This window comes from Motacilla alba, chromosome 28, assembly GCF_015832195.1.
Source record: "Motacilla alba alba isolate MOTALB_02 chromosome 28, Motacilla_alba_V1.0_pri, whole genome shotgun sequence".
Taxonomy (NCBI): domain Eukaryota; kingdom Metazoa; phylum Chordata; class Aves; order Passeriformes; family Motacillidae; genus Motacilla; species Motacilla alba.
Window position 1 is genome coordinate 5,198,501 of NC_052043.1, and position 15,591 is coordinate 5,214,091.

General features: G+C 45.6%; 1 protein-coding gene across 7 annotated transcripts in view; it reads right to left on the minus strand.

Moving 5' to 3' along the window:
* The window catches only part of LOC119712470 (excitatory amino acid transporter 4-like), a 37,881-nt gene extending 29,834 nt beyond the window's left edge, over nucleotides 1–8,047 (minus strand). For 5 of the 7 annotated variants that reach the window (XM_038163749.1, XM_038163747.1, XM_038163748.1 and 2 more), the window contains exon 1: nucleotides 7,891–8,047. The gene's annotated coding sequence lies outside the window, so the exon portion shown is untranslated. The remainder of the gene's footprint in view (nucleotides 1–7,890) is intronic. The other 2 variants (XM_038163742.1, XM_038163746.1) reach the window with 1 other exon arrangement.
* Between the last annotated feature and the right edge of the window lie 7,544 nt (nucleotides 8,048–15,591).

Genomic DNA, 15,591 nt, shown 5'->3' on the forward strand with positions numbered 1-15,591 from the left:
TGAAGCTTGAGGCCATTTGCTACTGTCCTGTCCCTTGTTCCCTGGGAAGAGAGCCCAATCCCTACCTGGGTCCACTTTCCTGTGAGGGTGATGTAGAGAGTGGTAAGATCACCCTGAGCCTCCTTTTCTCCAGGCTGAGCCCCCCCAGCTCCCTCAGCTGCTCCTTATGAGCCTTGTGCTCCAGACCCTTCCCCAGCTCTGTTCCCTTCTCTGGACATGCTCCAGCCCTTCAGTGACTTTCTTGGCGTGAAGGGCCAAAAACTGACCCCAGGATTTGAAATGCCTCAGTAGCGCCCAGTCACTGCCCTGGTCCTGCAGGCCACACTGTGGCTGGTACAGGCCAGGTGCCATTGGCCCTCTTGGCCACCTGGGCACACCTGGGCTCATGTTCAGCCACTGTTGACCAGGACCACCAGGTCCTTCTCCGCCAGGCAGTTTTCCAGCCACTCTACCCCAAACCTGGACTGTCCCATGGGGTTCTTGTGACCCAAGGGCAGCACCCGGCCCTTTGCCTTGTTGGCCTTGGCCCATTGATCCAGCCTGTCAATTGCCTCTGCAGAGCATTCCTGCCCTCCAGCAAATCAACATCCCACCCAGCTTGGTGTCATCTGTGAAATGACTGAGAGTATCCTTGTGAGGAGAGGTGATCCTCTCCTCCAGATCATTGATGAAAACCTTAAATAGGATTGAGCCTAAAACTAAGCCCTGGGGAACACCACTGGTCCCAGGGGGATGTGACTCCATTCACCACTACTCTCTTGGTTCAGATGTCCAGAGAGCTTTTACCCATAAAGAGCACACCTGTCCAAGCCATGAGCAGACAGTTTCTCCAGAATACAGTGGGAAACAGTGTCAAAAGATTTATTAAGGTTGAGGTGTACAACATGCACAGCTTTTCCCCCATCCACTAAACAGGTCACCTTGTCAAAGAAGGAGGTCAAGCAGGACCTGCCTTTCATAAACCCATGCTGGCTGAGCCTGATCCCCTGGTTGTCCTACACATGCCATGTGATAGCTTAAGATGATCTGCTTCATGACCTTCTCTGGCACTGACTGGCCTGTAGTTCACTGGATCCTCCTTCCAATCCTTCTTATATGTGTGCCTCACATTTGCTGACTTCCTGTGACCTAGCACCTCTGGCTGACTGGGAACTGCTGATAAAACATGTGGCTTGGTGAGCTCTTTCGCCACCTCCTGCTATACCCTTGGACTTGGGCTGGTCTAAGTGGCATAGCAGGTTACAGGCCATTCACTCTTGGATTATAGGGTCTTGATTCTGCTCCCCATCTCTGTCTTCTAGTTCAGGCTACCCTGAGGACAACTGTTCTTGCTATTAAAGACTGAGGCAAAGAAGGCATTAAGTACTTCAGCCTCTTCCTGATCCTTTGTGGCAATGCTTCTCACCACACCCAATAAGGGATGGAGATTCTCCTCAGCCTTCCTGTTGCTGATGGATCTATAGAAACACTTTTTGTTATCTTTTACAGCATGGGACAGATTAATTTCTAGCTGGGCTTTGGCTCTTCTAACTTTTTCCCTACATCCTCATAAGTCCTCCTGAGTTCCCTGCCCCTTTTCCAGAGGTGATAAATGCTCTTTTCCTCCCTGACTTCCAGCCAAATTTCTCTGTTCAGCTAGACCAGTCTCTTCCTCACCAGCTTGTCTTCCAGCACATGGGACAGCCTGTTCTTGTGCCTTGAAGATTTCCTTCTTGAAGAATGTTCAGCCTTCCTGGACCCCTTCGCCTCTCAGGGCTGCTTCCCAAGGAGCTCTCAATCAGTGTCCTAAACAGACCCAAGTCTGCTCTCCAGAAGTCCAGGGTGGCAGTTCTGCTGTCATCCTTCCTTATTTCTCCAGTATCAAAAACTCTGTTGCTTCATCATCGCTGTGTCCAGATGGCCTCAGCTGTCACGTCCCCCACCAGTCCTGCTCATAAACAGCAAGTCCAGCAGGGCAGCTTCCCTGGTTGTCTCACTTTCCAGCTGTGTCAGGCAGTTCTCTTCCATGCATTCCAGGAACCTCATAGACTCTTTTCTCTCCACTGTGTTGTATTTCCAGCAGACATCTGGTAAGTTGAAGTCCCACACGAGAACAAGGACCAGTGATTGTGGGGATTTTTCCAGCTGCTTATAGAATGTTTTGTCTGCCTCTCCTTCCTGGTTGGTCAGTCTGTGACAGTCATTGACATTCCCCCTTAACCATAAACATAAGCATTCAACCTTATCATTGAGATGCCTTTATCAGCCCAAAACGCACAGCAGAATGCACACCGAATTGCACACATGATATAGGGCTATGACACTCTTATAAGTTTAGCATAGTAACATAGTTGACAAGAATCCCCAACTAGAAGTACAGTTAATTAAGTAATTCCCCCCTTGGTTTAGCCTCCTACTAAAGCCTCCCCTCTTGGTTCTAGGCCCACATTGTTTATGTCTACATACATAGGAAAGCAGAAGAATGGCCTTGGTTCACTGAAGAAGTAAGATTAGAATAGGATTCCAGGAATGTGTCTGTTTTGACAGAGTACTGGAAAAGTACTGGAGTAAACTACAAAACTATATAACTATACAATACAACAATAGTCTACAAAGCTATGAATATATGAAATAGATATAAAAAGCAAAAGTCTTGTGACATCAATTGCCATCATTAAGCTTGAGGTAGTCAAACCACTCCCTCACACACAGGTTTACCACAACAGTTCCCCTTTCTTGCCTGTCCCTTCTGAGATGTCTACAGCCACCCAGTGCAGCACTCCAGTCATGTGAGTTATCCCACCATGCCTCTGTAATGGCAACTATGCCATAGGTTTTTCAGCTGCACCATAGCTTCCAGCTCCTCCTGTTTGTTGTCCATGCTATGGGTACTGGTGTAGGTGCACGTCAGTTGGCGTATTGATCCCACCATCTTTTTGGAGGGAGAAGCCCTAATTCCTACATGACCATTCTCAGATGATTCCATGGTTTCTAACCCATCAATAACCCTTGCTTCTTTGCTGCCACCTCAATCTCCATCCCTTCCCCAAGCATGGAGATTACAGTCTGAAGAATCTCACTAGCACACCATCTCTCTAACATCGGCATAGAGCCCCCAGACTTATCTCTAGTGAGCTTGGGTTATTCACCTTTGTAGTTTTTCTCACTTTGCCTTTTCATTGCTCTGTTCCGTCCTCCACAGCACTTTCCTGCTGCTCTCCCCTAACTCCCCAGCCTCCCTGCCAACATAGGTGGGCAATGATGAGGTAACAAAGAATGGTTAGAGAGAAGGAAATCCCACCCAAGAATAAGAGTTGGGCTCTTAAGAAGCAAAGGTTATTGTGGTGGAAGCAATCACTCTGGAACAGTTTCTGGCTTGAGTGATGTTAGAAGGTCCCTGGTGACCCAAGAAGCTTCAGTACAGAGTGATGTTATCCCATAGGACAACCATGGTAGTAGGAAGGCCAAAACTGGAAGAGCAGCTATGTTGAGAGGAGCTATGTTTAGGTTACACTATATTGTTTGAAGGCATATTTTATGTAACCAAGCAGTTAAAAAAAAAAAAAAAAAAAGCAAACAATCACTGGCAGTAGCAGCAACATTCTTCTGAACAGTAGTGGACACAATTATTATTTGTTCTGAGCATGGTTTCTTTCTGTGGCTAAGACTCTGCAATACAACACCTTCATATACACTCTGTTCCATGCCAATAGACTGAAATGTCTGAACTAGCAATTAATTATTTCAGGGGAATAACTTGCATGATTTTGCAACAACAGCATGTGACTTTCATTTGGGCATCCTCTACTGATAAGTTGTACAAACCAGAGGATGTCACAAAGCCTTTCTGTTGCTTTAAATAGCTTGGTCTGATACTGCTATGGCGTGTCTGCCTTCTCTGAGCTGGGAAAAGAGGATGGAAAGGCTTCACTTCTGCTGCTCTGATATATTTGTCCAGATTTAACTTGGCCCATTTTCTTTGCCATTCTCCATATTGTATTACCATTGGCATTGTGCTCTTCTCCAACAGCACCCAATGCTGTATATTTGTATATGTATTACAAGGACAAAAGGGACCATGTGTGATCATCTAATCTGACCTCCTTTTTCAGGACAGGAATAGCCCTGTGTTAATTAATTTTCTTTTAAGTAGAATATACTATTTTAAAGAAATTTTTGAACCTGCATTACTGTCTTCTGGTGGTCATGAATTCACCACAGTTTCAGGCAAATTATATAAGCCTGGGTCTACCTGACCCTGGAATTGATGCATAATCACTATGAAGAAGCAGTCGGCTGCTGCTGTAGAGGAGTTGAACTGAAGCTACTAATGCTAATGGTAATGCTGACATTGACACACCAAGAGGCTGCAGCTTAATCACCAGGGATAGGCAAACACTCATGCATACAGCACCTGCAGGCAGTCTTAGACACAATGCGAATGAGGTCTGTGGTATGAAAGTCTTAATCAAGGTGGATGATCCTGCAGCTGTCACTGGGACAGCAGCACCTCCAAGTTTTTTCCTGATGCTCCCTTAAATCACCACTTCCCTCAGCATGGAACTACATGGTTCCTCTTCCTCTCCTTCCAAGTGAGATCGTAAACTACAGACTGAAGCATTATGTTGACTTCTGGGGTTTGATTTTGCAATTTGGTTTACATTCAATAACAGGGAGTCTACCCTGTTATTGAATGGCTTTCTGGAAGGAGAAGAATTAAAATCCACAAGACTTCAGAGAATGCAGGCAGCTCTAGAGGAAATCTACCCCATTTGCTTTCCTTCATTGAATTGCAGAATCTCTGAAAACCATCTGCTTTCAACCATTCCTCATGGACTTTGTATTTCATTTTCTCAAGTTTTGTCTAGAAAAACCACACTCTAACTTCCTCTTCTTTGGAGACTTTATTTCACTCCATTAATGACACTCTTCTGTCATGTTTCTTAGGCTCCCAATTTTGACAAAACATGTGTTCACCTTGGGGTAGAGCCTTGCCATAAGACCCAAGTGGAGAACTCAAAGGTTCCCAGATCCAACAGGAATTTCCAAATCTTTCCCATTGTGGAAGGCTGTATCTCCTGGAAGCTGTATCTCCTCTTTCAGACTGCAGGTGACTCTACGTGCATCTCCTTGCCAAACTACTTTTGTCATCAAATGGTATCTTATATCAAAGGCATATGTAGCTATCTGCCTATCTTTGTATCTTATCCTGTCAGCAAGATTTCTGACAAATCACTCTTTTATATATTAATATATTAATTAAATTAACATATTAATGCAGTCTGAAGTCAATAAACCAGCTTTCAAATTAACAGTTGAACAGGTTCAGCTTTATAAGCTTTGCCTCTTTTGCTACATCTTTGAAGTATTACAGGGGGAAGCATGGCCATCGCTTCAAACAGTTCTCCAGGGCTGGTGTCTCAGGGATTGGTTTGCCCCATTTGGTGCTGCAGAAGGATTTGCTGAGCACACTTCACCCACTGGGACTGCACAGATCTGGTGCCTGGATCTCCCTGGCCCATGCAGGCAGCATGCACACACAGTACTGGGCTGTGGTTCGGAAGGTCTCCATAGATGGGAAGGGTGCTCCAAGCTGGCTGTCCTGTGCCAGCACACAGCACAGTCATGTATAGGCAGTCACAGTATATGGGATCACTCCTGCCTCCAACCAAGCATCCTTTCCAAATTCCCACACAGGGAGTTTTCTCCCCATCCCCTCTCATGGGTCATAAAGCGTATGGGTCATGAGGTGGCCCCAAATGCCTGTAGGCTGAGCTCAGGAAGGCATGTGGATTTCAAGTCCTTGCTCAGAAAAGCTTGGAGTGGTGCTGTGCTGGCTGCAAGCTGTCAACAGAGGCAACACAAGCTATCTCACAGCTCATTACAGAAACTGAGCCAAAGGGAAGGCACGTTCCCAGCTTATCAGGCCACCTCCTCTGTGAGCTCTCTGATCTACTTTTGCAATGATTGTTCCTGACCTAGGAGAAGCCCCTGAGAAATCTCACCGTTCATAGCCTGCAGCTAAATGGGCATCTGCAAGCATCGATGGTGGGGAGACGGCAGGATGGCACGCAAAGTCTGATCAACCAGATGGAAAATTCCACTCTTCTTCATCACAGCATACCATGCTGAAGAACTTGGGAAGCAAACCAGCAGTGTGTTTCTCTGCTTGCCAGGCTGCTGCTCTGCTTTTGTCCCATGAATTGTGTACATTTGCCAGGATACCTGCACTATCTGCTCAGCCCTCTTTTAGCACTGTGATAAGAAGTGCCTTTGGAACAGTATCTTGCACACTTTGCTCTGGTTTGAAATATTTTTTTAGCACTGCTGACAGTCAATGCAGTGCAACATGAAGGGTGAGGCTCCAGCATGGGGACCAACAGAACAGACCTCTCCTTCATCTCTGGCCATGCTGAGCACAAGAAACCTGTGCCCTGATGCTTGCACTCCTTGCACCTCTGCTAAGTGATCAGCTCTGGACATCTCCTCATCCCAGGTTAACTTAAACCCTGCTACCTTGTGTAAAATTGGTCAAACTTACAGATTCTTCTTACTTAAAGACATGAATGATAAAGTGACTAATGAATGCCAGCCTTTCAAGAATTCAGGAATCCCGGCTGATGGTCTGAAAACCTTTGTATGCTCTCCCTTTGACCTATTTGCCCCTCTTTCCAGTGCTTTTCCACACACAAACACACTCCTACCTCTCTAATCTGCAGCAGTGCTCACAGCAGGTTCGTTTAGTTCCCCCTGAAGAGGCGAGAAAAGAGTGTCTGGGCAGGAAAGCCTTGTGCTACAATGTCACTCAGGTCACCAGTGTACAGCCAGTGCTAACCAATGGGAACGAACCCCATGGGAATGACACAGCCGTAAATCGTAGCAACTATGCTACACACTGTGAATGTACTATTGCTGGTTCCCTTGCAACGCTGTGCAATTAAATGATACAAAGCCAGCAAATAAAGTATTCATTATTAACATATAAGAATTTAATTAGAATGTTCCCGCTAACACTCCGATACCATGGAGCATCTCACTTGCTAATGGCCACAAGGCAGCCACTGCCTCTGATCACAGCAGGGAAGAGAAAATGCAGAGCAAATGCCTCCACAAACGATCCCGATCCCGGCGGGAGTGGAGGAGGCCAGTCATCCACCTTGTAGCGGAAACATGCTTAGGCACTGCCAAGAAGGGGAACGAGCCTCAGGAAAGACGTGTTCTCTGAGGGATCTTATTTAGGTATGCAGTAACAAGGTTATTTAGTAAGGCTTCAATTCCATTATATGCTTCCCTTGGATGAGGTCTTATATGCATATACGTTTCATCCACATGTTTAAAACATTGTCTCAAAACCAATTGATGGGGAGGTCTGTTAGCACTTTCCAAGTCAAATAATTTAAAATGTGGTGTCAGAAAAGAAAATGAAATTTAAAGAAGTTGTGCCTGCTCAGTCTAACCAACCAGAGCACAAAAAAATTACATACTGAGCTCTGGTTAAAATATATATTTTGCATAGCTGTCAGAGAGTATGTAAAAGATTGATAGAAAACAGTGACATAGCCAATATATTGCCTTAGGCAGTTCAGCTCCTTTACAGCCCAAGAGCAAAGCTGCTTCTTGAAGGTCAGAAGTGTATGAACGTCTTTTCACAAAACCTGGATTCACGTAAAATCTGTAAGGACAAATTATATTAGTGATACCTCTTCCCCTCTTCCTGTGAGGGTGGGAAATGCACTAGATCTCTGAAAACCAGAAATTAAAAAGAGTATTTTTGATCCTTTCAAGCCCCCTAACATCTTTAATGATTCCCTTGATCGGAAATCCTGCCCACATTTGGGATCTCCTGTATGATAAACAAAGTCTTCATGCAAAATTGAGCAGAGTATTACCTTTACAGGGTGCTTACCATACCTTCAAATTGTAGACCTGGAGTAAAGCTTGTGGAGGGCTCGGGGGGAGGGGGGATTTCAGGCTCGTTCAGGAACCAAGCTCTGCCTGTTCAGGTCGAATGACAGGCTCTGCCCACTTGCAACTGCAGGGTAGCGCCAGGGCACCGAGCTTTTGAAGATGGAAAGAAAGCCTTTGGAGAGGAGGGGTTAGCCACAAGCATCACATCCACAGTTCGTTCCGTATTCCTTCTTTGTGCCCGTGGCTTCCGCTGGCCCTAGCGAGCGAGGCCCTGTTCCACCCCCAGCATGGGGCCCCTGCCCAGGGCCAGGCGGATGGGGGTCAGGGCAGGCTGCAGACAGCGGGGTCCAGGTTATCCTCCGGGGCTCTGTGGAGAGCAGCACGGCTGGAGCAGGCACTCGTAGGGCTCAGGGAAATGCCAGGCAGTAGCGTCTGGGCTTCTGCTGGGCTGCAGCGGCAGGACACAAACACCAGCCAGGAAGCCGTGATAGGGAAAATTTGTGCTAATGTATTTTCAAACAATTCCATGGGTTGATGTATTTGAAATGGGACTTAATTCTCCCCTAACTCCAAGCAGCAGGTTTGTTATGAAGCCCAGACAGCCCAGGCCCTGAAACAGACAAGTGAGGGACTCAGCACAAGCCTGAACTTAGGAACTTTGGGGTAAAATGACACTTTGAAGGGGAAACATATGATAAGCAGTTCAGGAAGGCTCTACCTTCCTACTACTTCAGACAATGGGGAAAGGAAGAGGGCAACGTATGGCCAGGAGTTTGGGATTAAAAAAAAAGAGGCTGCGCCCTCCAAAATTTTGAGAGAGACCCCACGGGAAAATGTCCCCGTGGACTCTCTCCTTTTTTTGTTTGAATAAAGTTGCAGGACTCCTCTGTCTCCTTTGTGGACACTGGCTTCTCATCGGGAGATTTTACACACAATTACTTCTCTGCCAATTTGGAGGAACCAGTTTCCACAGACCTGACTGTGGGTGAAAGCCAATGAAACAATCTGCCACGTTACTCTGCACTTTTCATAGCCTGCCTTCACTATTACGACCATATCATTTGCAGCCTTCTTACCTCCATCAGGATAATACTATTAGCAAGGAAGGAATGGCTCAATCATTCAGCAGTTTTGTGTTTCTAATTGTTTTAGGCTAGTGAGGTACAAGGCAGTCAGCAATGCCACTTTGCAGAGAAGAACAATACTTGAGGAAGGTCCACCACTGCCCTGCATCTTAGATGCCTAATTTTCCACTTGAAACATTTCCTTTTTGGCTCTAGAAATAAACAAGTATCAATAGCATGGGCCAGCTGTCATAAACACACTTGTTGTGGCTCTAATCTGCTGGAAGCTGATGGATCTCATCAGCAGAATAGCAATAATAATCAGAATAATCTTTGTAGAAAATGCTCACTTATTTGGCTTTGAAACATGAAAACTTTGACTGCTGGATACTGATACTGGATTTGTACAATGTTGCTGTGAAAGTCTGTGTAAGGTTGTTTGGCAAAGCTGAGGAAGGAGGCTGATAGTACATTTTGAGTGTGTTTACATCAAACTTTAAAAGTCCTGAAAGCTTTTTTTTTTTTTTAATTTAAATTAAAAATGAGCAGCAAAAGTGTTCCCTTTGGGTTTTGTTTACATCAAAATTCATGTTTTCATATTTCAGGAAACTTTTTGTTGTATAGAGACAGTTGCCTCCTCTGCATAAATCTCACATATGAAAATTTCTGTTGTCACCCCAGCACTTTCTCATTTCTAGATTGCACATGAGCACTTAGCTTGGAAAAAGGATAACTCACCTTCCTTTAATCTGAGATGGCCCCCAGCAAACATGATGCAGAAGGAAACAGACCATCATTCACGTCCAGCATGGGAAGTGACACCCCGTCCATGTGTGGCAATATTGGGGAGCAAGGAGTATGGCAGCTATGGGTACGGATATGCAAGGCATGTAACAATGTGGGTATTTGTGATATTTACTGAACTGCAGGGATCAAAGTATTTTTGCTGGAGAATCAGTCATTATGGTTACAAACACTCCCCCCCACTCTTAGTCCCAGACAGGAATGCAAAAAGCTGTGCTGTCTAACCCTGCAGCTCCTTCCCTAGGGAAGCCTATTCCATCTTTTAGAGCCTTTTGGAAGCTTCAGTGGAGCTAAGGGGCTTTTTGGTGCTGAGGGCATTCCGTGCAATGACTCCTCTGCTTACACTGGCAGACCTCTCTTCAAGGGCAAGTTGCAGAGGACTGTGCAGTTCAGCTCCCTGTAATGTGCTGTTTTCTGGCAGAGGTGGCAAATTTTGCTGGTTTCTTAAGTTTCCAGTACAGGAGCACAGAGTATAAATTGGCCGGGAATATTTGGCGCCATCTACTCTGAGTGGTGCAAGGTGCCTGCATCATTCCAGGTGGTATGTTGCTGCTATGCCTCTGCTTGGCCGCAGAGTAAAGTTTTAAAGGCAGGCAGCTGGAGCTGGTCCCAATTTTTCAGTGAGGCTGGTGTTTGTTTGTTGTTTGTCTGTATCACTGTAGGATTTTCATTACTGACCATATTCCTTTCCTGTACAGCTCTGACATGCTGATATCCCCCCATTGCATCTCCAGCATGACATCTCTTGCACAGTGCCTACTGTGTAATCTTAGATACACAGTAATCTAAGATAAGATGTGCTGGTGTAAGTGTTGACAAGAGCAGTGTCAAGGTAGACTACTGAAAAGTTATGTGGGCTCTCTGCACTTGCCTTCTGCAGTGGCCATAAAGAAAATTGATTTGAGAAATTCAGGCAGGCATGCTGCCATCCTGGTACCTTGGGATCTTCCCCCACACTCTGACCTCAGCATTTCCAGCACTCTGACCCTTCATGCTTCCTGGTGTGAGAGCATGTGCGTAGCCTGTCCACTTTAGCTGAGCAGAAAGCTGCTGTGTCCATGCCTAATGCCCCCAGAGGCTATGCCCGCCACGGTGTTAACCAAGGAAGAGTGTGTTTGAATTCATACTGCAAAAGTAGAAACACAGGGGAAGCCTGTGATGAATTACAGCTGCTCAGGGAGGGTCCTGAGAGGGGTCAGGGTTTCTCTAGTTCATGGCTAACATAGGTCTAGTGCCCTTGTTGACAAAGGTGTAGTGAGTGCCCTGCTCAGCATCACCAGAGGAAGAAACACTGTTCCTGAGATGGAGCCATAGCTGAATATGCAGATCCCATTCTTAGTCAGATGGCTTCATTTGTGTGCCTCATGCTCTGCTTGCTTCAGATGTTTCTCGGACATCTCAAGTCTAAAAAGATGCCATTTAGAATAAAAGATAGAATTCAATACTCAGTGATTTCCCAAGAAAATATTCTAACTGCCTAATCACAAACTTGTGGCGAAAGTCACACTGGATAACCCAAATTAGCAACAGCCTTTGGGACAGACACTGATCATGAGGCACATGACAACCAACCCCCAAAACTTTTATTTCCTCCCTAATATGCACCACAGTTTTAAATGTCCAGAGTCTGTAATTTCAATTTTCCAAATTGTAGTTGATGGTATTTTTCAAGAACTAGATTGAAGCTAAGACAGGCCACAACTGCTTTTGTTATGTTCCAGGCTGCTGAAGGATCTTCAAAAACATAATGAAGGTAAAGACTGAAGAGACCCAAGTTATTGATTGTTTGAAGGTGTTATCAGCAAGCCTGTCAATAATTTCCCTGTAAGTCATTCTCCTGCTGCACAACCTGCAGAGACCTGAACCCATGCACAATCTTGCCTCAGACTCCATTGGCCAGTAGACTTCCTGCCTCTCCCAAGTAGCTAACCTCTGGGTGAAGGTTGGGGGACAACGTCCCTCCCCCTGTCAGCAAAGAGCAGGTCCAAGACAACCTGATGGAACTAAATAGGCACAAATCTATGGAGCCTGATTAGATGCATCCCAAAGTCCTGAGGGTTAATGTAGTTGCTAAGACATTCTCCATCCTATTTGAAAATGGCGGTCAGGTGAGGTTCCCGTGATTGGAAAAAGGAAAACATCAATCCTATTTTTAAAAAGGTGTCATGCTTTTAAGCCCAGCTGGAAATTCAGCCTTATACAGCCTTACACCCTCCTTTCACCCCTTCCCATAAGAGAGAAACAAAAGTCAGAGGCAGCAATTTACTGGAAACAGTAATTTGGTGAGAAAATTAACAGTAACAGCACCAATTTTAATAACAAAAGTATAAAAAAGAGGGTGATTTACATTTTAAAAAGTGCTCACTAACCAACCAACCAACCAACCCAGCAGATGCTGGCACAGTTCTGAGACAATGAAGAAAATGACCCCTGGACCTACCACCTTTTGACCCCTTCTTTCTCAGAAATTAGAGTCCCCCACTTCACTCCACCTCCCCCGATGTGAAGTGGATGGTACAGAATAACAACCTGGGCACGCCCACACAGCTTCAGGCTCTGCCCCCTCATAGCTACTGCAAGAACATTAACTCTGTCCTGACCCATGGAACTATGTACCAGTGGCTGTCACCTCTGTGCCTCGGAAGGTATTACAAGTTTGGGAGGATGCCCGTGCACAAAAAACTCAAGACGCACTCAGAATTGCAAAGCAAATTAATTTTATTAGTCGCACTAGCAATTAATACATGCCAGCCCCTGGATTCTAGAGAAGCTGCTGAACGGAAGAAGGAGATGGAGTATGGCTCCTGAGTGGGAGGGGTAGGGATGCCCCTTCAAGGCATCCCCTGGATGAAACCAGAATGCATCATGTCTTCCTCTCCCCTCCACCTCAGGACCATACCTTATACCTCTTCCTCAGGAGTGGCCAGTTTCTACATCATCTCACGCAGGGCCAGTGTGTGAGATGAGTTCACAACAGTCCATTATAACACCTCCATGCCAACAATGGCTTTATTGTATACTATTCCCCTTTCACAGGTTGAATCCCCTACCAGGTGACCAATACATAGTTTCATTTCTGAAGGTTAAAGTCTTACTAACTAACAATAAGGTCTTCTTCTACATTATCTTATCAACCTAGGTAACAGTGGACCAAATATGGCAGGCCTTAGACACATCTTCGGTCCCTGATACAGAAGGGACTGGAGCAGATCTTCGTGGAAGCAATACTAAGGCACATACAAGACAAGGACTTGACCCGAGACAGTTAGCACAGCTTCACCAAGTGCAAGCCGTGCCCGACCACTTTGGTGGTCTTCTGTGATGGAGCTACTGCAAAAATTGAAAAGGGAAGATGACCAATTTTATCCACCGGGACTTCTGTAAAGCTTGTGACATGGTCCCACATGGCATCCTTATCTCCAAACTGGGGAGACATGGATTTGAAGAGTGGACTATTTAGTGGTGTTGTGGTTTAAGAATAGTATTCTCCAATTTAGTACTCCTCCTGACACTATGTACTACTTCCCCTCCAACCCCCTCCAACTGGAGGCTCAAAAGACAAAGATCATGGGTTGACATAAGAACAATTTACTGGAAACAGCAGTGAGATAAGAACATTAACAGCAACAATATTAATAACAAAAGGTACAAGAAAAATAAATTATTTATGTGGCAAGCCCCCCCAAAAAACCCATACCAGACCATTCTGTCCACCATGTTTTCTTGGCTGGAAGAACCCCTTCTTCCTGGACAAGACAGAAAGAATGTCCCTTTTGTGTCAAGTAACATCTGGACCTTAGCCACACCCTCTCTTGGCTACTGCAAAAAATTAACCCTGTGCTATCTGAAATCAGGATAGGTGGCTAAGAAATTGACTGGAGTCCACAGCCAGAGGTATGTGGTCTGTTGAGAAGTTTACATATAGAATATTAGAAATTAACTGTGTATGTTGAAGTTTAATTGTAACTTGCTTACAGTTTAGCATGAATGGGCCCTGCTCAAAGCTTGACTTTGAGGTGAGCTGTAAATGAACTCCATGAACATGAACAGCTGAGCAGGGGAGGAGACAGAGATCTGGAGATCTTCAGATAAGAGCTGAGACCCTTGAGGGCCCCAAGGTTACCCCAAGCTGGAAGAGAGGAGCAGTTAATGGTCTGCCCACATGGACATGAAGAAAAAACCCAATGAAGTCTTAGAAGACCCCAGATCATAAATTGCCAGTATATCAAGAGGCATGTACAGAGCATGTGAAGAGCATTTGAAGGTCAGGTGCACAGTCTGTGAGCAGATAAAAGCCCAGGAGTTGTGCTGTTCAGGGTGTCTCTTTGTTGGCACCAGCTCAAGCTGAAATAAACTGGCTGTCCCATAACCTTCTCAGAAGAGAAGGCCCTGGGGTGACCTCAACTGCAGCCTTTCAGTGCTTAGAGGGAGCTTGTAAGAAGAGGGAGAGTGACTTTTTACACAGGCAGATAGTGATAGGACAAGGGAGAATGGTTTTAAACTAAAAGAGGAGAGATTTAGATAATGCTGAGTCACTAGAAAGAAATTCTTTCATGTGAGAGTGATGAGGCCCTAGCACAGGTTGCCCAGAGAATCTTTGGCTGCCCCATCTCTGGAAGTGTTCAAGTCCAGGCGGGACAGGGCTTGGAGAAACCTGGTCTAATGGAAACTCTCTGCCTGTGGCATGGGATGGAATGAGATGTAGTGCTGCTGGCTGGGCTACGGGGTGTACCCAGGAGCTGCATCAAAGCCGGATAACATAGCTCTGATGGGGGGCTAATCAGCCCAAGCTCTGGCAGTGCCTTCAGCCTACGCCTTAGCAAGCCTTTCGTGATTATCAGCTCAGTGATTATCAGCTCATGAGTGATTTCAGCTCTTGAGGCTTGCTAGGCTTGGCTGGGGCACGCAGCAGGCATTCAGAAGACCAGGAAAGAGAGGAGAGCGCTGTATGAGGTTCCAAGACGATGTCTTTATTGGTCTTCTTCGTAGCTCTTCCACGGGGTGTCTCGAAGGGTCTCAGGGACAGCGGCTCCGACGAGCCGGGCAGAAACAGGGGTTTATATAGGGTTAGGGAGGATTGAGAATTGTCCAATGGTAAGGGTTAAAGGAAGGTGACCTATAGCCTTACAGAGAGATAAGCAAGGGTCCGAAAGCGGGAGAGAGGGGCTCCTATTGTTCAGTCATCCTGACTCAGCATTCTGCCTCTGAACACCAAGGCAGGTTCGCAGGGCCAGTGCCTGCTACAGAGATGGGCTTTAAGGTCCCTACTAACTCTAACCTGTCTGTGATTCTATGACTATACACCTCCTGATTTAGGCTCTTTCTTCTGTGATCTTGTGTAGAGCCTTCTTTAAATGTCGATAGGCCAAAATCCTGAGGTAGGGTGCTACAACATAAGGTATTCAAGCAGTTACCCAGTTAGAGATGATAAACAGAGAGGTGAGAACACAGTGAATTGTATAAGCATAGCTAAAACCATGGAAGTACAATTTTTCAGTAAGAAATTGTGAAAAATCAAGTGCTTGCTTCCCCATCTAGTGGTTATATTCACAAGGAAGAATGTTCCAGTAAACATAAGCCACCAGTCTCTGGAGGCTGGGGCTACGTGCATGCACTAAGATGAGACACCACAAATGTGCTCCCACGTGTTTTTGCACATTGATCCTATTTAGATGGACAAAGAGTTTCAGTTATAACTGTCCATCTCCTCTTCCCCTTCTACTTGCACAGCTCTTTTCAAAGAATCTTTTAAGAGCGAAAGAAATCAAATATATAATAAAACCATAGAAAGGTGTAGGTAGGGCAAGACACTTTGTACTTTAAGTTCCTGCTTGAA